Genomic DNA, 25095 nt, shown 5'->3' on the forward strand with positions numbered 1-25095 from the left:
GCGGCAGTTGACGGATGCAGCGGCTGAAACCGGTTTTGGCCTGCGCGCTGTGCTGTTATCGACGGTAATGTCGCGGGACGAAAGGTAGGCGTTGCGGAGGGGTGGTGGTTGTTATATAACTACTTCCCAATCCGTATCACGGTTATGCACGGCTGCGCGGGATTCCCTGTTACGTGCTAGAAATAATTCTTACGTAATGTTCACTGGGAATCCTAGCTAACCGGCAAACACACTCCTGGCTAAAAGTCTTAATATTAACTTAATATAAGCAATCTACTGAGGTATGTGTCAGCGTGAAAAACTCTTACCTTTTCGCTGGCTTGAGGCGATGATTCCTCTGCGGGGAGCCAATTTGACGCGGCTACGACGGTGGTGGTGGATGGTCCGCGGAGAGCCGGTCGTTGGTGTTGATTGAGTTTGTGGTATGATGATTGACGAATTCAGTTAACAGGTATTTTAGATCTGGTTTATTGGTTTTTTTTTTCACATACGAGCATAGGTAGGTAACAAAAAAACCGAATATATCAACAGAAAAAAAAGAACAACGAACGGAACGTGGCGATATAAGATAAAGAAAGAAAATGATAACTTATGTCGATGGTCGTGGTCCGTGAAAGGTTGTCGAAGGGGTGTCTTTTTACTAGTGACTAGTCTACGACGGCCGGTACTTGTTCTACGCGACTGCCTTCCCGTCCCACCTTGTGCCTTTGTGGCGCGGTGGGGGAGTTGGCGTTGTCGCGCTGTAGCCCGTAGTGGCGGTTGACGAAAAGTGTAGACTGGTCGCTGCGGTACCTGTACTTTGTACTGGTGACCGCTGCGCACCGCGTCAAGAATTAATGTATTATTTCTGCTCCAAAAACTGTAATTAGACACAAAAAAAACATTATTTTTTATATTTTTCGCTGTTATAGGAGACGGAGATAGCAGTGTGTTAAAAAAATTAAATGAAATATTGCCATATGGACCAGATTTTTTTATAGAAAAAATAGAATGTCGAAACCATTTGCTAAGGAATTTCGGTCAAAAAATGACAGCTTTAGCAAATAAAACTGAATTTCCTATTAATTTGAGAAAATTTATTTTATCTCAAATTCTATGATTTCGTTCTGACGTTACCAAGGCGGTACAATTTAGAAAAAAACAAGACTTACCTAAGGCTCAACAAATTACAGGTTTATTATAAAAGACTAATTATTTATAGTTATTAAGACCATTTATTTATTAAGACCATTTTTTATATTTTATTTTCTGAGTGGAGATTGTATTTTACCTATATATTATGTCTACAAAATAATTCAAACTCAAACCCTCGTAGAAAATGAATGTAGCTTTATGGTAGACTTTTTTTTAAATTAATGTGGTGGAAAATTATGAGAATCCTTGTATTAAATTGTCAAGTTTATAACAATTTTATCGTACATAATATTATATACTCGTAAATCGAATAAAATCTATAACTAACACTAAATTTGTTCTGTTAATTTTTAGAACTCAGATCGGATATTGCTAATAGTATTTATCATAGATTAGGCCAACACACGAATTGTGCAACTTAAGGTGAAATAAATTTAGTACCGCAGGCTGAATATTGTGGTTTATTACGAGAAATAAATTAAATACTGTTTCGACTTACTAGCAACGTATCTAGCCTTTTATCGGATGTTGATAATAACGCTTGTGAAATTTTTAATAATGTTATTAATAAGTACATATCTGGAAAAAGAATACATTTTTCACAAAAAAATTCTTACAGCACTAGAGTTGCGTAAGTTTCTATTCCCTAAATTCAATTCAGATTTTGCAGCCATGTGACTCCTTGGATCACGAATGACACACGAAATAAATACGTACAATATAATAATTAATAATACCCCAAGTACCAACTAATAACTTGTAAGAGTGCAGAACGCAGTTTGTTTTGTGTGATCGAATGATGGTTCTTTATTCCTACGTAAAATAGTCAAAACAGTTTATTTATGTTATACAGTTTTTCTTTTAGTTTGACAAGTGCTCTTCGAGCTACAGATATTTCGGTATAGAATTTTAAATGGTTTTTACAATATTTTCTTTTGATATAATTTGCTCGTTGAGCTACAAATATTTGATACGTTGGTTATTGACGAGTAGTATGACTCACGTGGGTGCCGTAGGGTTGATGGATCGGGCAGTTGACTACCCCAGACCAAAACAGCCGACTCGGTTGGTGGTGTTTGGCGGGCGTCTATGAACGGGATGTGGCTATCGGGCGTTGACTCGTCCTCGATGCACAACACTGGTTCCTCCTATGGTGATCCGTTTTCCCGTGACAGCGTGAATGGATTAGGTGCGGCGCGGAGTGGTGGATGCGATGACAGCGCGTCCTACAGCGGCGGCAATAGCAGTTGGAGATGACTGGTTCGACGGTGGCGCGTGCGGGTGACGGCAACGGTCGGCGGTTGCGGACAACGACCACTGCTGTTTGGAATCGGTAGCTTGAACAATACGCTGCTAAGACGTCCCACTACCGTCTCCGCACAGAGAGTGTTGTGGGGAAGCTCTCTCCAGTGCTTTAGGCGTGAGTAGCTTGACCAGTACGCTGCCAGGGCGTACCACTACTCACACTGTTGTAGTAAACCGACAGTATTACTAATATTCTAAGTACATTCTCACGATAGGACAACAACAACAGGAAGGTTAACTACATCAACGATTCCAAGAACCACGTACAATGTACGTACCTAGAGTTTGACCGCGCACTTAAAAAGCATTTTTACACAATAGTGCTAAAACAACCTATGAAAATAATCCGTGAGTGCCGGTGCAATTCAAACGGATTATGAATATCTGCGAAACTTAATTAACTTTGTACCAATAAGTGTCAAGCATTCACTCGGGTTGTTTGTGCAATAACAACGTCCATCTCCGGTTCCTTTCAAATATCCACCTCCTGGACTCTACCGTGTACATTTGTATCCGTATAGTTTTTATATAAATATAAGATAGAATCTATAGTAAAATTAGATTTAGTACAGAGTCTGCACTACGCACACGCTGAGTCTCGGGCAGGTGCTTTTCGCTCTGTCCTCAAATTTATATACGAAATTAATTACTTTTTAAATAAAATTACTTATAACTAACTTGTGTAACTTGTCGCTCTACAACCTTTTCTCCTACATTCACCATCAACGTCGACGAACTCAAAAATATAAGCGAGCAGTGAGGGATCACTACACGTCTTTTGGTGTCAGGTGTGGGGTCACCTGAAGGAAGAATTCTAGTATCCAACCTAGAATCGAGTACATCAGCGGACCTCGAGTTCAACCACGTTGCTGACAATAGGAGGACCGAGCCAAGACATCAACTACATTCAACATTTTGCAACTGCAATCAACAGTTCAACTACATTCAACATTTGCAACTGCAATCAACAGTTCAACTACATTCAACATTTTCAACTACAATCAACAGTTCAACTGCATTCAACATTTTCAACTACAATCAACAGTTCAACTGCATTCAACATTTCAACTTCACTCAACTAGCCAAGCAGAGCATCAGCGACGAGTCAGCAGAGCCGTCAGCACGCAACCATTTAGGACCGGACAAAAGAGCAATGAATTTCGCACTGTAAGTTGTTATTTAAGCAATTATATAGTATATGTCTGAGAGTCCAAATAGGTGTTGGTCAGTAGTTAGATATAACCCGCAAACTTTACACACGACAATTATGAGCGTAACATTAGGAATTGACTCCGCCTTGCGCGGCATACCTAACTTTAGCGGGGGCACTGAGGCAGATTTAGCCTCATACATAATCGAATGTGACTATGTAATGAACAATATTCACGAAAATCTTAAAACGGTAGTTTTTAACAATATAGTAGCTAAATTAAAGGGGACCGCTTTCCAGTCTGCCCGATACCGAAATTTTGCAGACTGGGCCGAACTTAAAGCCCACCTTCGAGCTGTTTTTGGAACACCGCATTCCATTAGTTATTTACAATCGCAAATGAGCAATATTAAACAACGTTCCGACGAAGACATACGTAGCTTCGCCGGGCGTACGGAAAAATGTTTTCATGAATTAGTAGGAGCACTAACTGTAGGACTAGAGCCAGCATCAGCCACAGCAGTAGCTGCATCTTATAAAACGGGAGCGCTTACCGCATTTGTTAACGGGACGTGACCCGAAATCAGAGCATTATTAAAAGCACGCGACGTATCCTCTTTCGAAAAAGCCGTTTCTATAGCAACCGAAGAAGAACAGGATTTACAACACATTAATCGCCGTTTTAACACTAACAAAAATTACGGGAAAAATAACGCGAATAAAAAGAATATTAAATGCAATAAATGCAGTAAGATGGGCCACTATGCAAACGAGTGCCGTAGTAATACAGGTACTTCATACAGCACGAATTTTAGAAATCCCATTAACAGTCGCGACGATAAAACCAGTATAGTAAAACACGAGTATCAAGGGCAGGTCAGGTTCTGCGCGTACTGTAAGAAAACAAATCATAATATAAAAGATTGTAGGAAACGTATTTACAACGAAAGTAAAAAAACCACTAGTAAGGAAACCGAAAGTCCTAGCACTAGCCGTACCGTAAACGAAATCAACCAAAATCATGTAAGAGTTGTAGCCAATTTCGAAGAAGAACACATAATGTGTGGATCAAATAATTTCCAACCTCCTAATATTAAATTATTAGTCGACTCCGGCGCGGAGATGAATCTCATTAAAATAACCGCGCTAGAAGGACAAGTTGTCATAAACGAATCCGAGAAACGTACGATAAAAGGCATTAACGAAATTCCAATATTTACCGTAGGCACTATGGTAACCACTATGCAAATTAACAACGTCGATGTGCTCATCAAATTCGACGTCGTTTTTGGCGATTTTCCAATAAACGAGTCGGGCATCATCGGTCGTAACTTTTTAAAACAAAACAAGGTTATCATGGACTATAGCCAAAATCTATTAACAATACCAGAAGAAACTGGTTTTAAAGAAATTATATTACCGCCGCGTAGCAATTGTGTACTTCTCATAAAAAACGACGAAAACATAGGTCACGAGAATATAACTATAAAAAAACAAGACGTGAACGAAAACGTAATAATCGCGAACAGTATCAGTCCGGTTAACAAAAATAACATTGTTAGTAATATAATAAATATTTCAGAAGAACCTTTCGTGATAGACGAGCTTACCACACAACATATCGAGTGGGAGCCATATAATGAAACAGTATTGACAGCATCTTTTATAGATGACAAACAAACCGATCGTATTACACAAATCAAACGCGAAATTAAAACCGACGATTTGAATAAAGAAGAACGGGAAAATATTTTAGCACTCTGTTGTGATTACGCGGACCTGTTTTATTTACCGGGTGACTATCTTAGCGCCACGGAAATCGGGACTCACACAATAAACACACCGCGTTGCACAAAACCCATTAACATACGCCCGTATCGTTTACCTTGGGCATACCAAGAAGAAATCGAAAAACAAATTAAAGAAATGAAACATAACAATATTATACGTGATTCTAAATCACCTTTCAATTTTCCACTCGTAGTAGTGAAAAAGAAAAATTTAGATCCGACAGGGAAACCCAAACTGCGAGTGTGCGTAGATTTCAGAAAACTTAACGAAGTAACCGAGAATGAAGCTTATGGCCTCCCAAACTTACTAGAGATATTAGAATCCCTAGGATCATCCAAATACTTCAGTACTTTGGATTTGGCGGCAGGTTATCATCAGCTGCATATAGACCCGGCCGATACACATAAAACAGCTTTTTCTACAAAATCCGGTCACTACGAATTTTTACGCATGCCTTTCGGACTGAGCTCAGCTCCAGCCACTTTTACGCGCGCAATGAAATCTGTACTCATGGGACTTGAAGAAATGTGCACTGCATACCTAGATGATATTGTAGTACACGGATCTAGTCTTATGGACCACCAGAAAAAATTAGAACAAGTATTCAATAGGCTGCGCGTACACAAACTTAAATTACAACCTAACAAATGTTCTTTCTTACGAAAAGAAGTATTGTATTTAGGGCACGTAATAAACGAAACCGGAGTTTCCCCGGACCCGAACAAATTGAAATGCATTCGGGAATATCCTAAACCGAAAAATGCAAAGGATATTAAGTCATTTTTAGGACTATTAAATTACTATAGACGTTTCGTCGATAATTTTGCAAAAATAGCAAAGCCATTAACTTATTTACTTAAAAAAGACGTACCATTCGTTTGGACCGATAATTGCGAACATAGTTTTGAAGAACTCAAAAAAGCTTTAATGAACCCGCCGTTACTAGTCTATCCCGACTGGGAAGCGGGAAAGTTCAATTTAATGACAGACGCAAGTCAGTATGCAATAGGAGCCGTTTTATCTCAGGGGGAAGTCCCTAAAGACCAACCTATCGCGTACTCCAGTAGAACATTAAATAAAGCGGAGTGTAACTATAGCGTTATTCAGAAGGAATTATTAGCCATCGTCTGGGCCGTGAAATATTTCAGACCATATTTATACGGTCGTCATTTCAACATTATAACCGACCATCGACCTTTAACATATTTATTCGGCATTAAAGACGCGTCATCGCAGTTAATGCGCTGGCGATTACAACTGGCCGATTACGATTATGACATTACGTACCGGGCCGGCCCCGAGCACTCGAACGCCGACTGTTTATCACGAATTCGAATGATACAAACCGGTCCGACCAACGCAATTAACGGGTTCAATGAATTCAAAGCCGCGGAAAGCAAACCCATCTTCAATTCAAAAATTATCGAAATCGACAATGATATAATCAAGGCCGTAGAGACAGAGAACGTTATAATACTAGTTTCGGAAGACAAAGTCATAACTAACCCGGCAGTGCGTGAAGTAATAAAAAACATTGACGTAGGTCAAATACAGTTTTCCGATGAAAACAAGTTTTGTACTATCCAAAGAGACCCGAATTTATTAATAATTTATGGTTTTAAGGCTACGTATACAACACCACTCGAAGCCGAGGTCATTTACCAAGCCATAAACAATTTAAAAACGTTTTGCATAACAAATAAAATTAACTCGTTTTCTACGAATAAATTAGACGGGTCCACCTCACTCACCAGTTACTTACGTATTCGAACAATGTTTCGGCATATTTTTAAAGCAACCGACATTGTAGTAAAAATTTACACGGGTCAGCAATTAACCGAAGACGAAAAGAAATTAATAATTTACGAGCACCATAACTCACCGTTAGGGGGACATGCAGGTGTATCGCGCACAGTAAAAAGATTAAAACTTAATTATAACTGGCGCCACATGAAAAAAGACGTCAAACATTATATTAAACATTGCGAGCTATGTCAGAAAAACAAATCACATGTTAAAACCAAACAACCTATGTTAATTACTAGTACAGTAGTAAAACCTTTCGAAAGAGTCTGCCTAGATATAGTAGGACCTTTACCAAAAACATTAGCAGGGAACATGTATATACTCACCTTGCAAGACGAATTAAGTCGTTTTTCACTAGCCATAGCGTTATCCGCCACGGACGCGCAAACGGTAGCACAAGCTTTCGTAGAATGTTTCGTGTGTATATACGGTATCCCCGAATCGATTTTGACGGATTGCGGAACAAACTTTTTATCCGACGTATTCAAAAGCATGTGCAAACTTTTAGACATAAAAAAATCGAAAACTACGCCATGGCATCCGCAAGGAAACGCTTTTCTAGAACGGTCCCACAAAATGTTAAAAACCTATTTACGGAGTTTTGTTGACAAAGACAGTAATTGGGATAAACTATTATGCTTCGCAACTTTCTGTTATAACACCACAGTTCATACCTCGACTAATTTTACACCCTATGAACTAGTATTCGGAAGAAAACCGAACATTCCTTCTGCGTTTAACAAAAATCCCGAACCACAGTATAATTATGATAACTATGTTTTCGACCTCAAACGACTTATGCAGGAAGCACACAAAATAGCAAGGGATAACCTAATCAAAAAAAAAAGAATCTAATAAAACTTACTATGACCGAACTTTAAATGTCGTCAATTTACACGTAGGAGATAAAGTACTCATTAGAGAACACAATAAGAAAAATGCGCTTAGCTTAAATTGGCAAGGACCTTTTGAGGTACTATTAGTACACGATAACGAAAATATTACAATTCAAAAAGGAAATCGCGAGTATCGTATACATAAAAATAACGTAAAACGTTATTACGACGATAACGACAGCGAATAAAATAAAAAAAAAAAAACAAATTGTAGAATACATTAAGTCATACAATTATATTCATTTTATTTTGGAGACGGTTTATTATTACATTATAATTACTATTACTATTATTATTATTATATTATTATTTTTTATTAGTATTATTATTATTATTATAATACACTACGGTACTTAAGATTTTATTATCAAATTATTTTATGAGGGTTACGGGATTTGATTAATTATAATACTATTTTATTATCATTCTATTTATTTTACACTCGTAATCATATTACTATTATTAGTAGTTTCCTGAACAGTAGAACGGGTATATGGAATACTATTAAGCTAAACTTTTATTATAAAACTATATTTAACTAATAAGCTGAAACGATTTTCAGACTTATGCTTCTGATAATACCATTCACGTCGGGGACTTTTCGATACACCGACGAACAACTAACACGACACTCTGGCCTATACTACGAGAACCGGGGACCTTTGAAACTTATTACGTCTCAATGGGATCTTACTGCATACATTAATCTTACTAAATATAACGAAGAATTCGAATACATAAACGAAGTAATAGATAAAACGAACGAATTGTGTGTTGCATACATGCACGACCCAGTTACCAATAACTTTAATTGTAACAACTTACTTAAAACAGCCACCGCTATAGTTGACAATTTACACAATAAAAAGACACAAGTCTTAGATTCTATTGGTCACATAATTACTAAACGTAATGCTTTAACTAAACTCGTTACAAAAGCAGCTAAATTAATATACGGAATATGCAATTTAGAATGCATACAAAAATTTAATTTTAATATAGCAAAAAGCCAAAGCACTTCGCAATCTAAACTAATAAAAGAACAAATTAAAGTAGTACAACTACAGAATAATATAGTGTCACACAACATTATATCTTCGGTACCTTTAACATTAATGGTGAACGAAACGACAAACAGTACAAGGGAACAACAAATAAAAAACTATTTGACAAAACATTTTATACACGTTAATTTATTAATTACAAAACAGATAGAAGAAACAAACACACTATTAGAGGTAATACAACAAGCTAAAATGGGGATTATTCATCCAAGTTTAATATCTCCAAAAGAGTTATTAGAACACGTTAAAGACGTTAAAGTATCATTACCTGGGGGCACCGATTTACCAACTGATTTAGACATACAAAATATTTACGAATTGATAAAGCTCTCAGACATTACTATATACTATGCAAATGACAACTTAGTGTTTATAATTTCTTTACCTTTAATTTATCAAAATGATTTTAGTTTGTATAATTTAATACCTGTGCCAGTGTGCACCGGAAACGATTGTTTTTATATAAAACCTAGTAATAAGTATCTAGCTATAAGTAAAACGAAAGAACACTATGCTCTTTATGACGAATTGTATTACACACATTGTAAACACGCTAGAGACTTCCTTTTGTGTCCTGAGGGTAATCCTTTACATCCACGTGCTAGTAGACCAGCATGTGAAGTACAATTACTCCAAGATCCTATAAAAGTTCCAACAAACTGCGAAATCATGCACGTACAAATGGGTACATCCATCTTTCACAAAAAACGATTCAAAAACGAGTGGATCTACGTCACTAACTACGATTTAGTATTCATCACCTGCGACGAAGATAAAGAATCCACCAGCCATACACTAAAAGGTGTAGGTATCTTAAGTTTAAACGAAACTTGTAAAGCGTACGCCGCTAGAGACGTACTCATACCAGGAAAAGTCGATTACAAATCTGAATATATGGATTTCAACCCGAAATCAGTTTTAGAACACATAAAGGATATGCCGTTCACCGACAACAACAACTTAATGGAAGATTACCATGTTAAAACAAATAACATGGAGGACCTACATAAAGTGTCAGGGTCAAACAAACAATTAGAAAAACAACGGAAAGTCGACAACAAAATTGACGAGCTAAAGGACACGCAAGAACGCAACGATTATATATTATATGTAATAACAAGTAGCATTTTTATGACGGTAATCATATTAATAATAAATATGGTTAAAGAAAAACCAGTAACAAATCACACGGAAGTAGCACAGTCACAGGAAGAAACAGAAGAACTGGACGCAAACCCCATGATGTCATCAAGAGGAATCGACATGGTCGAGTTTCCACTCACACCAAGAAACAGCCCTACCGGCTACCCAACACTTCGGACATTCTTGAATTAGCGGAAGTCAGGGACTTCCATCTTCGAGGGGAGGAATGTAGTAAACCGACAGTATTACTAATATTCTAAGTACATTCTCACGATAGGACAACAACAACAGGAAGGTTAACTACATCAACGATTCCAAGAACCACGTACAATGTACGTACCTAGAGTTTGACCGCGCACTTAAAAAGCATTTTTACACAATAGTGCTAAAACAACCTATGAAAATAATCCGTGAGTGCCGGTGCAATTCAAACGGATTATGAATATCTGCGAAACTTAATTAACTTTGTACCAATAAGTGTCAAGCATTCACTCGGGTTGTTTGTGCAATAACAACGTCCATCTCCGGTTCCTTTCAAATATCCACCTCCTGGACTCTACCGTGTACATTTGTATCCGTATAGTTTTTATATAAATATAAGATAGAATCTATAGTAAAATTAGATTTAGTACAGAGTCTGCACTACGCACACGCTGAGTCTCGGGCAGGTGCTTTTCGCTCTGTCCTCAAATTTATATACGAAATTAATTACTTTTTAAATAAAATTACTTATAACTAACTTGTGTAACTTGTCGCTCTACAACCTTTTCTCCTACATTCACCATCAACGTCGACGAACTCAAAAATATAAGCGAGCAGTGAGGGATCACTACACTGTCAAGGCTGGAAGAGAGGTGTGGAGGGAAATTACTTTACGTTAACATTGAACTGGTAATATTAGAGAATGAGAACTATGACGGGAATGTACGAACGAACGAACGATCGAACTAACTATTGATCGAACTATTGATACTGTAGGCTCTGATCTGGCCTGTATAAATGTAGTGTGACACCTATTGCCGCTGGTTGGGGTGCTGAATTGTATTGACCACATTTCCTTAGGTTTCTGCGTGATACGTGTTGGTTCTCACGTGGGCGGCTAAGTTATATCGATGTAGCTTTTGATGATCTCGTTTACTTTCGTATTGTTGACCTCAACTCGTGCTTTTCCGTGTCGGAAAGTCCTGTAAAGTTGTCCGGTCTTGGAGCGCGTGTGCTGCCGCGCGCTCTGTACGGCGTCAGTGCGTTTTTATAGTTCGACGCACTTTCGTCTTTATTCTACATACGTGTTGTTTTACGGGTAGGAAAAGTAGTGGACAGTATAGTATATCAAGTTATTAAGTACCACAACACTTAACGCGATCATTAGTTGCATTACCGATGAGTAAAGTGTTGGAAAGTCATGATTAGGTCGGCTCGGTACCGTTTCATCTGACACTTGTTATGTCCGGTAGATGGCGCGGGTTGTTTCGTTTATTCCTATTAATTCTGTCTCGTTACAAACTATAATTAAATATTATATTAATAGTATTCAATGGAGAGATTTATTTATGGACCTAAATATATTGGAGTTTATAGATATCCGTATCGGTGACATTGTTATTACAATGTTATCTAATAATATATTATTGAGCTCACTGCTGTATGTATATTATAAAGGTACCTATTAATATGTTCATATTATTATTAATTGATAGATATTATTATAGCCAAGACTTCATATTTTAATTTTCCCATTTGTATACGAAAATAATACAAATTACAAATAATATAAATTGTAATAAATGTGATGGTAAATTGTTTATTTGTGAATTCTTAAATTACATAATATATAACTATTATTTGATTACCTACCTAATGAATAACAACATTATCAAGTTTACTTTAAAGTATAAATTAAGTATAATTTAAGCAAGTACATTTTAAATAATTTTAAATTTAATTGAGTATGGTTGAGTTCTATTTCTATATTATGTAATATCGACTATATGTGAAAACTAATATTAATTTATAAACACAAACATTAAATACAAGAATTCCATTGCCATGGAATCGATGCTTGTGGAGTAATAAAATATCTTGCCAAATAATTTCTTAATGAATAGGCTGTTGAGTGTTCATTTACTGTGTCTGTATGTTCACCTAATGAAAAACCATTAGTAAGGTCAGCGGTGTTACGACGATCGACATTTCCAAAATCTTGAGCTGTATATTGAGTTCCTTCTCTTTTTCGTACAAAATTGTGTAGAATACAACATGATTTTATAATGTCATTGACTTTACCAACATCATGGCAACGAATGGCAGTACTTAAAACTTGAAATTTCTCTGTCATCATTCCAAATGTACACTCTATCGTTTTTCTACCACGGCTTAGTCGATAGTTGAATACTCTTTGTACGTTGTTTAGATTTCGTCTTGGGTATGGTCTCATCAAATATGTCGATAATGGAAATGCCTCATCACCCACAAAATAATAAGGAAATTCGCAGTCATTTTCGTCATATTGTAGCTTTGAAGGTGAAGGTATATCAAGTTCTTTGCGTGTTAACCAATATTTCATTGCTGAAGCTCGAAATATCCCTCCATCGCTGTTCCTACCAGCATATCCAGTTTCTATCATAGTAAAAAGGCCGTCAGCATCACAGCAGCCTAATAACACTATTGAGTGATAGGCCTTGTAATTGAAATTACTCGAACCAGTATTCGGAAGTTTCTCGATGCGAATATGTTTACCATCTAAGCTACCGATGCAATTTGAGAGGTTCCACAAAGACTCAAAACGTTGTGAAATTCGTTTCCATTGAGCTTTATTTGGTTTCGGCATCCAATCCTTATTCATCTTTTCCCAAAATATCTTTGTTGTCTCTGCTACGATGCGACCAACAGTAGACTCTCCTCGACAAAAATATAACCCAAGTGAGACAAATGTACATCCTGTAGCTAAATACCTGTGTAATAAAAAAGTATTAATCACATTTTTAAAATTAATTAAAAAATTTCATTAATTAAACAAAATTTATAAAATAAAATTGATTGGAAAATTCTTCCACCTAGATGGCCTAAACTAAATTCCATTAATAAATAATACGTTTTATATATTATACGTGTGTATTATTGCAGTGAACGAATGTAAGGAGAAATGGAGGAATTTAAGAACTACTTTCGTTAGGAGTATGAAAATCCCTGCTAGCGGATCCAAAGCAAAAAAACCATATTACCTAAATGATGCAATGCAGTTTACGGTACCCTTCCTTAAAACTAGTGCTGTACCAAGTGGAAATTTGCCACCTATTCCATCAGATGAAAATGTTGAAACTACTGATATGTGGGAAAACACCCTATTGGATACATCCGAGGTAACAGAGTCTTCTGAAATACAAAACCAGCCACACTCTCCTCAACTGGAAACATTACCTATGCCTCCCCCACCGAAACAATCAAGTATTCAGCATTCTAGCCAACCAGAACAGGCTGAAAGTCAAAAATTGACAAAAAAAATCGCCCGTAAAAAAAATAACAATTCCAGTGATGCTGATGAAGCCTTTATTGAGTATTTTAAATCTAAAAAAGCCAAGATCAACAATTCTCCTCGTGATATAAGAGCCGATTCTATTCAACAGTTTTTGAACAGCCTAATACCAGATCTGCTGACTATGACTGATGCACAACTCAGAACATACAAGAGGAGGTCTATTGCTATCATAAATGAAATTCTTGGAACAAACCTTTGTACTTTTAGTCCGGCTACATCCGTAGAAACACGTTTACAGCAATCTCCAGCCGGTTCGTTTTTATCGTCATTGTCATCCGAGGACGAAACCGATAAACAACATTATTTGACCTTATAGTATTTTAAATTTTATATGGTCGTCGGACACTGTTACAAAGTTTAAATTTTAAACACTCCTAATTACTACTACTATTACTAATTGTAACTGTTATTCTTTAATTTGTATATTTGATTGTTTGATTTTTTTTTTAAATGTTTTAATTTTGTTGTAAACATTAACTTTTAATCACTTAGGTACTACTATGTACAATAGAATTATGTAGTATTTAATTATAAATATATTATAATAAACAATGCAATGAACGTTACCTTAATGTGATTAATATCCGTTCCTCTGGACTCACACATTCTCTCAGGTGAGTGTTCTGCTGATGAATGGCAGGAGAAATAATTGTTACAAGTTCTGTATAGGACTCTCTAGACATCCTATAAAATGCCAAAAATTTTGCATCGGTTTCTTGTAGTTCTCTGGCCGCTACAAAAGTTCAGCAGTTGATATTTTTCTTAATATAAGGATGAACCCAATATTTCCTTTTCTTTTTTGTTCTTTTTTGTTGTTGCATCCTTTTGTACCAATAGTACATAACAATATCTTCTTCATCACTCGAACTAGTCGAACTAGACATTTTTTTTTTTGAAAATTGAAAAAAAATTGAAAACAGATCAAAACAAGTGACGCGATTGACACAGTATGATCGACTGAATAACGTTTCGCGTTGGTGGACCTCAAATCGCACAAATCGCATGAATTGCACTTATCGCACTTATCGTTGGTCAATTGCGTCGCATGTCAATCGCGTAGTGTGCGGAAGGCCTTACACTATAGTCTGTTCATTTTAAGAAGCGATTCAGGCGGCGACTAGTTTTTGTCGGCGGTGGACAGGTCACGCCCAACCGATCCCCACCTCACTGTTTTTACCACCTGAGCGAGCGTGCGTTATGTGCTCCACGTTAGGTGAATGTGCGTGGGTGCGTCATGCGTACATACACCGCACATTTGGGGCGCTTCTCTGGAATGTGTGTCCGTTCAATACAAACATCTGCTGGACAATAAAGCACGATTTACGTCGGCACATGCCACATACCTTATAACCTCGCATTTGTGCTTCACTCTCTGTCTCGACCTAACCTAATATACGTGCTCGTCTGCAGCTGCCGCGCACAACCATTAAATTTACAAATAATATAAAAATTATTCGTTCAGTCTTCGTTTGTGTTATACTATTATTTTTTACATTTGCTTGACATTACCATGAGCAATTTAAATGTATCTGGTATATCTGATATCGACGCAACGTCAACCATTTCTCCAAAGAGAAAAAACAAGAAGGGAAAAGTAAGTAATTATTTTTTAATACCAATTTGATCGAATCCCGGAAAAAAAATCATGATAGATGCAATATGCGCACATATTTAAAACTTTATTAGAAATAAACTTAACAGAATGTACGGCCCTGAATTTGATCATTATTGTTCTGTAAATGTATACTTAATGTTTTAAAATTGCTTTCAGTATGTCAGAAGTCGTCAAAAGGAGATTATTATTAATATCTACAAGGACGTCGTCTCAAAATCTCCAGACATTCAGTACAGACCTATGATTTCCGAAATATCAACACTCACAGGTATAGGTCGTGAAACCATCATAAATACCATTTCAGAATACAGGAAAACAGGACATAGTTCTTCTCCTCAAACAAAACGCATAAGAACTACGTTGTTCCATAAAATTGACGATATGGATCGAAATGGTATTCGTCAAATGATACATTCATTCTGGTTACGACGTGAACTACCAACCATTGATAAAATCCTTACGGCTGTGAATGAAAATCCATCTTTACCAAATTTCAAACGTACAACTTTGTTCAAGGTGATAAAACAATTGAATTTTGTATTTACCAAACGCAAACTATGTAGCGTGTTAACAGAACGTAATGACCTGATTTGCTGGCGACAACGTTATTTGTACGACATACGCAAGTACCGTAAAGAAGGTCGTACAGTTTATTACCTAGATGAGACTTCGTTGAATGCTGGTAACTGCGTTGAGCATATATGGGTGGATACAACAATCACATCTAATCGGGACGCATTCAATAAAGGTCTAACCACAGGATCCAAAAATCCAACCGGTAAGGGCAAGCGCTTAATTGTGGTTCATATTGGATCTAACAATGGATTTTTGCCCGGTGGATTGTTATGCTTTGAGTCGAAGAAGAACAGCTCGGACTATCACGACGAAATGAATGGTGATTGTTTCCAAGAATGGTTTGAGTCAGTTCTTCCTCGACTTGAACCAAATTCCATTATCCCAAATAACACCGGATATTCATATCATGGTCTATCGTTCTTCAATTTTGTTTATTCTATTAATAATACATTTAAATCATATATAATTATTTCTAGAATATTCGCTGAAGATTTATCTAAATAATCACAATATATTCATGGTAAAATATTGATCTTAAAAGAATATTCGCTGAAGAATATGTATTACTTATTCTACCATAACTGATCAAATGAATATTCCGTTAAAAATAATACATTCTTATTTTTTTTTTATTATTCATTTTTGAATATCCATTGAATAATCTGAATTGAATATCCGTAAAACATATCCAATTAAGAATACTTAATGAATAATAGTTACCATCATATGTAATGAATATTCATCTAATAATAATACATACATAATTCTTTATTGTTTATAAAATTACAACTACGTTTGTTTATATATATAAAGTAGGTAGGTACGCTCACTAATCTATTATATTTATATAATAATAGGGATTATTATTGAACACCAGGGTACACCGGGGTTTATTAAATGCGTGTGAAACTGTCGAGACTCATGGTATTATTGTGGTATTGATATTATTGTTATCATCGAATAAATGTGATTTGTTTTTATAAAATGGACATGGATTTTCTTTGTTTATTATGAATAGTAATGTGCGCCACGCGGTCATTTCGTTCATCGTTGTTATCAATCTGTGATCTTATTTTCACATTCAATTTCACACGCGCTTGTTCGCAGTTCGAACGTTTTGATTGACGTCATCTAGCCATCTATATGATATTATATGTTTAAATGAATAATATAATATCGTAAGTCGGTAAGTAAGCATTTGATTCATTATTATTATGTATCATGTTACCTATGTGGCTATGTACCTACTTATGTTAACCTTTATGAGGTAGAAATTCAGCCTCGTGTATTAAATTATCTTCTAAGAGTAAAATAAGTGCAAGATCAATCTTGGGGCCCAGGTGTGAATGATAATTTAGGTATTTTAAACAAACACAAAATTACATTGCACCTAAATACTCTTAAGGTACTTATATTTGTTTTATAACGTTCAGTAATTAATGTGATATTAATAGTACTTACCTACCATACTAATATACACTATAGGTATTTATATAAGAGACAATTCTATTAAAAATAGTTAAAATATCAGTTTTAATTATTAAAGTTTTCAATAGTTACATAAATATTAAACTTCCAGTACAATTTTATTATTTTGTGGTCTTATTTCAATTTGTATTATATTAAATACACAAAAAAGGAATCTTAAATAGTTTATATAATTTCTAATTTGGAATTTTTTTATTTTTTATTTGTAATAAACTATGGATTCTGAAAAGTGTAATTCGATTAAAAAAATGCGCCTAACTTCTAAGTCCCAATTTAATAAAAATGTAAAACAGCAACTTGAAACTTTGGATGTTATAAGAAAAAACAATACAACATTATCTATTTCATTACCCACTCAATGTAATCCTAGTACTGCAGCAAGTACTTCATATCAGCCTAATTTTGTAGGTTTGCCAAATGATTTCTGTGTTGTAAAAAATAATGTTTCAAATATATCTGGTGTTTCATTAGATTGAAATCATTGAAAATGATGATGTTTCTTTTACAAAATTTGTTTCAACTAGTCCAAAATGTAGTTCATTAAACAATTTTGTAAATGATAATGTTTTTGGAAACTGAAAAATACCTATTCCTGATAATTTGCGAGAATGGGCTATTAGGAATAAAATTTCTCATGTTGCATTAAAGGAATTATTATCAATTCTAAAAGAAATACCAGATTTAAGCAATATTCCAAAAGATCCTAGAACTTTTTTAAAAACACCAAGAGAAACTATTTTGCGTGATATAAATCCTGGAAAATACTACCATTTTTGTTTAGAAAGTGGTCTTACAAATATGTTGAAAAAAGTAAATGTTTCCAATATTCCTGATGTTATTAATGTTGCTATTAATATTGAGGGATTGCCTCTCAGTGACTCATCACAAAGTCAAGTATATCCTATTTTTTGTTTAATAACAAATGTTGATATTTTATTACCTTTAAATATATTTTGTATTGGTATCTATCATGGGTATGATAAACCGTCAGATTTTAATGAATTGCTAGAAGATTTTGTAAATGAAGCTGTTAATTTAACATTAAATGGTGTACACATTGATAATAAATATTTCAGTTTCAAAATTTCAATGTTATTATTTGATGCGGTTGCTAAGGCTAGTGTACTTTGAATTAAGGGACATAGTAGATATTCCTCCTGTTCGAAATGTATGCAAGAGGGAGAATATTTAGATCATGTTGTTTTTCCTGATTTGACATTTAATAAAAGGACTGATACTGATTTTATTAATCAAACTGATCCAGAACATCACATTGGCCAGACAATTTTACAAAAAATTCCCAATTTAGGCCTAGTTACTGATGTCCCATTGGACTATATGCACTTGATATGCCTGGGAGTTGTTAAAAAGTTATTAGTTAACATATGGTGTTGTGGTCGACCTCCTCATAAATTACAATCGAGATCTGTTAATATAATATCTAATGCATTACTAAGCCTTATTAAATATATTCCTTACGAATTTGCAAGAAAATCAAGGCCTATTAAAGAAGCTAAACGGTACAAAGCTACAGAATTAAAGTAAATGCAAATTAAATACAGTAAATACAATTTATATTATTAAGTTACAGTTACTAATCATTAAAAGATGTCTGCCGGCTGGTATGTTGTTAAATTTAAAAATGAAAAAAATATAATTGAAGTAATTCCAAGTAATTGGATTAAGAACTTTGAAGCATGTTTCTGGCCTTTAAAATTTGGTTCAATTAAATTGCAATCGGCCATAAAAAACGGTGCAAATCCAGAAAAAGATTGGAAATTATATCCCATAAAAGTCATATGCAACAAAATGTTTACTGTGTATAAGGATGCTTCTAAATTTGCTAATGAGACCCTAGCCCAAAGTTCATCAGAAAGTGAACAACTAACTGCTAAAAAAACATCAACTAAACGCAAAAAACAGAATAAACAAATTGATTGTAGCAGTGGACCAAGTAGTGATGAAAAACTATCAGATAATGATCTGCCACCATTCCCAAAATTCAAAAGTAAGATATACTTTATTAATTCATTTGTTTTTCCTAAGATACCTTTATACTATATTAAAATACAATTTTTTTTTTTTTTTTAGAAAATGATTTAAAAGAAACAGAATCCAGTATAAATGTTTCACATAATATAGAATGTAGTCTAAATGATGATTTAAACATGGTATCTAATGAAAATCAAAACATTTTTGGTATGTTGTTTTTTTTTTTAATTATATCATGCATGATTTGAATATGATACATGTTAGGCAATCAATTGTTTAGCTTAGTAAGTTGGTTGCAATCAGTAGCACCAAAGTGTTAAAAATATATTATTCCATCGTACATCAAAGGGCCCCCATTACCCCCTTTTTTAATTTATCAACCAGGTGCAATTAAAGCATTAATTAAATTAATTAATAAAACTTAAAAATTTATTTTTATATGTTTTAATGTAAATCCTGCAGTACTCTGCAGTAGCCTCCCCCTCCCTCATCTAAAAATTCTACTATGACATATGTCATAGATAAATTAGGTGATTGGCGCTAACTGATTGCGACTATACTTATAATTATTAAGTACTACCTACTTATACTCATCTCTTATTATAGACACTTGTATATTAACATGCTTTGTATATAATATGATAAATTTGCAACGGTAATAAAATAGGCTTAAAAGGTTAACTAGTTGATAAAATTATAAATTATTATGTTTATTAGAGGCTATCCATTCATCCGCCAACAATGCTGATACTTCTGTTAAACAAATTGAGCTGGTGGCAAGTATTTGGCTTACCAAAGCAAACGAAAGGTGCAAACAAGCAGCAGAAATTCCATTATAATTTTAACACTTCAGATTTATAAATAAATGTTTTGTTATTAATTTATGATGTTTTATATATTATTAATTATAAATACCAAAGTTGAAAAAAATTTATTTGATCTTAAAGATAGATACTGTGGAGGATCCACTGTTATCACTACAGAGTTGCCTCCAACGTACGTCGTTATGACAGAGTGTGGTACGAAACCGTACGAACAAAAGATTTACACTCGATTAAAGGGTAATTTGAATGTTTATTTGTACAACGGTTGTTAGGCTTAAAACAAGAAGCACTTGAATGAGTGCGTACCAAGATTTGACGGTCGGTCACGGTGAGGTTTTAACGAAGTGGAACAGATCGCGATTCAACGTAAATCGGCGGTCGATGGTGTAGAACGTGCGGTCGGTTACGTTGTCGAGAGCGAAGAACGCGAGACCGGCGGCCGCCGCGCCGAGTCGCGGTAATCGCCGTCTGCCGGGAATCACTGTGACCAACCGTTTTACACTGATGATCAACGGTGTGAGGTAGTTATGTGGCAGCGGTTCGCCACATTACTCCCCCCCAACAAAAAAGAAAAAAATGGTTTACAAATTTTTGACGTCGAAGGACTGTCGATGGACTGCATGGCGTATGAGTGGTCGATGATCGGGTCGTCGCGCAGGACGAATGCTGGTTTGAGACGATCCACTGATATCCACGCCGTCCGTTGATCCAACTGCAGCTTGTAATCCTTCTCCCGACGCTGTAGGACGGCGTAAGGCCCTTCGTATCGAGGCTGAAGTGGCGTCCGATGCGCGTCAATGCGGATGAATACGTGGCTGACCGCGGCCAGTTGCGTCGGTATGAAGACGCGTCGAGTTGGGTCGTGGTTGGATCCGGGAGCAGATCGGAGCTTAGCCATGGACGTCTTGAGTGTCGCGACGAAATCGGGTGTCCCTACTTCAGGTGGTGCTGCATGGAAAAGCTCGCCAGGTAACCGTAACGAGGTCCCGTACACTAGCTCAGCGGGGGTCGATCCGATGTCTGGTTTGATTGTATTGCGCAACGCGAGGAGAACGATCGGTAGGTGCTGTGACCAATGCGGCGACTCGTGTGCCGAAAGTGCTGCCTTAAGAGTCCGATGGAACCGCTCAACCAATCCGTTCGCTTGAGGATGGTAGGGCGAGGTATGGACGTGCTGGATCCCGAAAACCGTGTTGAGAGCTCGCATTAGTTCAGACTCAAATTGCCGTCCCTGATCTGTGGTGATAATATCAGGAACTCCAAAACGGGCGATCCAGTTCGTCACGAGCGTGGTGGCGACGGTGTGAGCATTCATGTTATCGACGGGCCATGCTTCAGGCCAGCGCGTGAAACGATCGACGCAGGTCAGCAGGTACCTGGCGTTGTTCGACGGAGGTAGTGGCCCGACGAGGTCTAGATGGATGTGTCCAAAACGTCGATCCGGCGACGTGAACGGTGCGAGCGGCGTCGCCGTGTGCCTGTGAACCTTGGTTTTCTGGCACTGCACGCACGTTCTGACCCACCGTCGTATTTCCCGATCCATGCCTGGCCACACGAAACGTTCCTTGACGATTCGCGCGGTGGCCGCGCTGCCGCCGTGTGCCTGCCGATGTAATGTGGTGAAGACCGCGCGCCGGTGTTTTTGTGGTACGAACAACCTCGATCTATTGTACGCGATGTCGAAGTAGACGGGTCCATTCGTGGTATGCCGTGCGTCGAGTTCCAAGGAGGATTCCGTTCTCCCGGCGAGAAGGTCTTGCAGTTCCGTGTCGTTGGCCTGATCCACTGACCACTGGTCGAGATCGGGTAGCCCGTCGTCGAATGTCGCCAACTCCAGCCGGGACAGTGCGTCAGACACCGTGTTGCGTTCACCACTGACGTGCTCGATGTCGTGAAAGTATTGCGACAGGAACGCAATATGACGGGCTTGGCGGTCAATCTGTTTTTCTGCCTTCTGCGAAAACATGAACAGCAACGGTCGATGATCCGTTCGAAGCGTCGTTGGTCTCCCCTCGATTGAGTGGACGAAATTTCGGGCCGCGAGATACGCCGCGAGTAGTTCGCGGTCGTACGTGCTGTACCGTGCCTGTGTGGAAGAAAGCTTGCACGAGAAAAAGCCGAGCGGCTGCCAACTCCCTTCGACATGCTGTTCGAGAACCGCCCCGACGGCGATGTTCGACGCGTCCGTGCTGAGGCATAACGGCGCATCGCTCTGCGGATGAACAAGGCGCGTAGTGTCAGCCGAGTCGCGGTAATCGCCGTCTGCCGGGAATCACTGTGACCAACCGTTTTACACTGATGATCAACGGTGTGAGGTAGTTATGTGGCGGCGGTTCGCCACAATACCATAATAATATCATATCTATATATAGATGGATGTATTTATAGTACCTATATTATATTATGTAGGTATTAACATTAACATTAACATATAAACATTGATTATGATTTATGAATATAGTACTCATAGTTATAATAATGGTATAACACATTTAGAGATATGGAATTCTTGAAAAAGATTAATAGAAGATAGAATATCCATAGAATATCTCTAGATGTAAATATATGGTCAGCTTATTTTGCAAGTTTTGGTTATAATAATGCTGAATGTAAGGATATATAAAGAGCACATATTATGAATAATCTACGATTAATACATATGTTTGCTATGAATATTCTAATAATATTTTATGAGCATCTTAGTTAGTCAATGAATACTCAAAGAATAACTATAAAATTGTTAGTAAGAATATTCTTCTAATATGAATTAAGCAATTTGCAATAATCATCCAATGATTATTATATGAATATTTGGGTATATGACCTGAATATTCTTAAAAAATATTTATAGAAGATAGAATATTCATAGAGTATCTATAATCGGCTCATTTTGCTAGTTTTGCAGACTGTAAGCAGATTTATAGAACAACTATATAACAATCACGAACAATCCACGAATAATACATATCTTCTTTATGAATATTCTTATAATATATTAAGAACATTTATGTGTTACTTGGGATTGTGTTAGATAATGCGCCATACCATTCAGTCAAAGCGGAAAAAATACAAACATCAAATTCCAAAAAGGCCGACATTTTGGAATGGCTTATTTCAAAAGGCGCAATTCCCGAGAGGCCGATGAAAAGGGCTGAACTGTTGCAGATGGTACGTGAAATTAAAAGCAAGTATTCTTCATACATCATTGACAATATGGCAAAAGCCGCTGGTCATACAGTGCTTAGACTTCCACCTTACTATTGCGAGTTTAATCCGATCGAACTCGCATGGGCAATGGTTAAAAAGTATGTAAAATCCAACAACACAACGTACAAACTCGATGATGTCCGTCAGCTACTGAACACAGCAATTGAACGAGTAACAAAATAGAACTGGGAAAACTTCATTCGACACGTGATTGAAGAAGAAGAGAAAATAATGAAAGTTGACGACATTATGGACGACATTATCGACCAATTAGAGCCATGTATATTGACGGTTTCAAATGAAACATCTTCGGATGATTCTGATTTGTAAATACCTGTAAAAATTGTAACACTGCCTACCTGTAAATAATTTGTATTTTGTAATTTGTTAAATTTTTTTATTTGCCTATTTTGTTGACGTTGGTGTTTGAGTTTTTTTTAATTAGCTTTTTGTACATTGTTTTTGTTAATATGTAACATATAAACTAATTAATTAATATTAATAAAATGTTGTAAAATATTTGGAAGTTTTAATAGTTTTTCTTTCGTATAATATTTTAATACATAGCGTGGTAGGGCGAACCAAATACGTGATTACTGATAACACACCGCACCGGAGTCGTTGCCATACATTTTAAATTATGTGTACACGTAAGCAATAAACACTAGACTGATGCGTCGCTCCCGTCGGCGGTGATTATTAAGACAAACGAGATCTACGAAGCCACGCCCATGCGCAGAAGTTGGCCGCCTGAATCGCTTCTTAAAATGAACAGACTATAGTTGTAGGAAAAAATCCATAGCTTGCTATACTCACCAAATCCTAAAACAAAACAACTAACCTATGGTAATGTTATGGAATCGAAAGGTCGGAAAAAGTTCGAAGAAATGTATAACGTAAACGTCCAAACATGTGGTCTTATTATTGATTCTGATCTACCATATTTGGCAGCAAGTCCAGGTATAATTATTTATTAAATTATAGATGTATTTTTTATAGTTATTTAAATATTCTTTTTTTTAATTAGATGGTCTAGTTGGAGAAAATGCCATAATAGAAATTAAGTGTCCTTACAATGCTCGTAATTCAGAAAGTCTAATCGAAGCTTTCAACAATTAACTTGTAAGTGATGGTTAATATGAATAATTTTATTTCCAATAATTTTTATCATCGTAAAAATACAATCACTACAAAAATCGTACATTCACTTTGCTACCCGAAACAATCCCCCCCCCCCTGATTTGTAAGATTGAAGCACTATTACTGCTCAAAATGTTGTCCCCAGACACAAAAATAAAAAGAACCACACATCATTGTAAAATCAATACATTCATCACTCCGTTCAGAATCTAAAATTGTTGGTACTGAAATATATATATAGGTAATTATGTACTGCAGATAACAGTTGAAATTGTGTTTATAACACATGTTACAGCTACCAAATTGGATAATGAAAGATTCTTCGATGATAGTAAAACGAAATAGTAATTATTTTCAAGTTATTGGACAACTGCATATTACTGAACGTGAACTATGCTATTTGGTAGTATACACTGAAAAGTGGACCAC

General features: G+C 36.3%; 1 pseudogene; it reads left to right on the plus strand.

Moving 5' to 3' along the window:
* The window catches only part of LOC132948021 (uncharacterized), a 68326-nt pseudogene extending 43663 nt beyond the window's left edge, over positions 1-24663 (plus strand).
* Positions 24664-25095: the final 432 nt, after the last annotated feature.

The sequence above is a fragment of the Metopolophium dirhodum genome, chromosome 1 (genome assembly GCF_019925205.1).
Source record: "Metopolophium dirhodum isolate CAU chromosome 1, ASM1992520v1, whole genome shotgun sequence".
NCBI classification, from domain to species: domain Eukaryota; kingdom Metazoa; phylum Arthropoda; class Insecta; order Hemiptera; family Aphididae; genus Metopolophium; species Metopolophium dirhodum.